This window comes from Myotis davidii, unplaced genomic scaffold, assembly GCF_000327345.1.
Source record: "Myotis davidii unplaced genomic scaffold, ASM32734v1 scaffold586, whole genome shotgun sequence".
Lineage (NCBI taxonomy): Eukaryota > Metazoa > Chordata > Mammalia > Chiroptera > Vespertilionidae > Myotis > Myotis davidii.
In genome coordinates, this window is record NW_006296809.1 from 494,697 (window position 1) to 495,004 (window position 308).

Here is a 308-nt window from a genome sequence, read left to right on the forward strand (position 1 = left end):
AGCCCGACTCCGCGTCGGCTCAGGCCCCAGCGGGCCCAGAAAGCCACGGTTTCCGGCCAGAGGAGCCGCCACGCCACGCCCGCAGCCCTGCGGATCCATTGAGAAAACTACATCTCCCAGAATCCCAGGGGAAGCCCTCTGCGCCTGCGCGGCCGAACTCGCGCCCAGCAGGACTCGTTCGCCGAGGCAGGCGGAAGGGAGGTTCCGGAACTGCGACAGGCCTGTGATCCCGGCGACGGAAGTGGAGTGCGCGGGGCGACCAAAGCGACTGCGGTACTGCACCCGCTGGGGCTGGAGGCTGGATACGC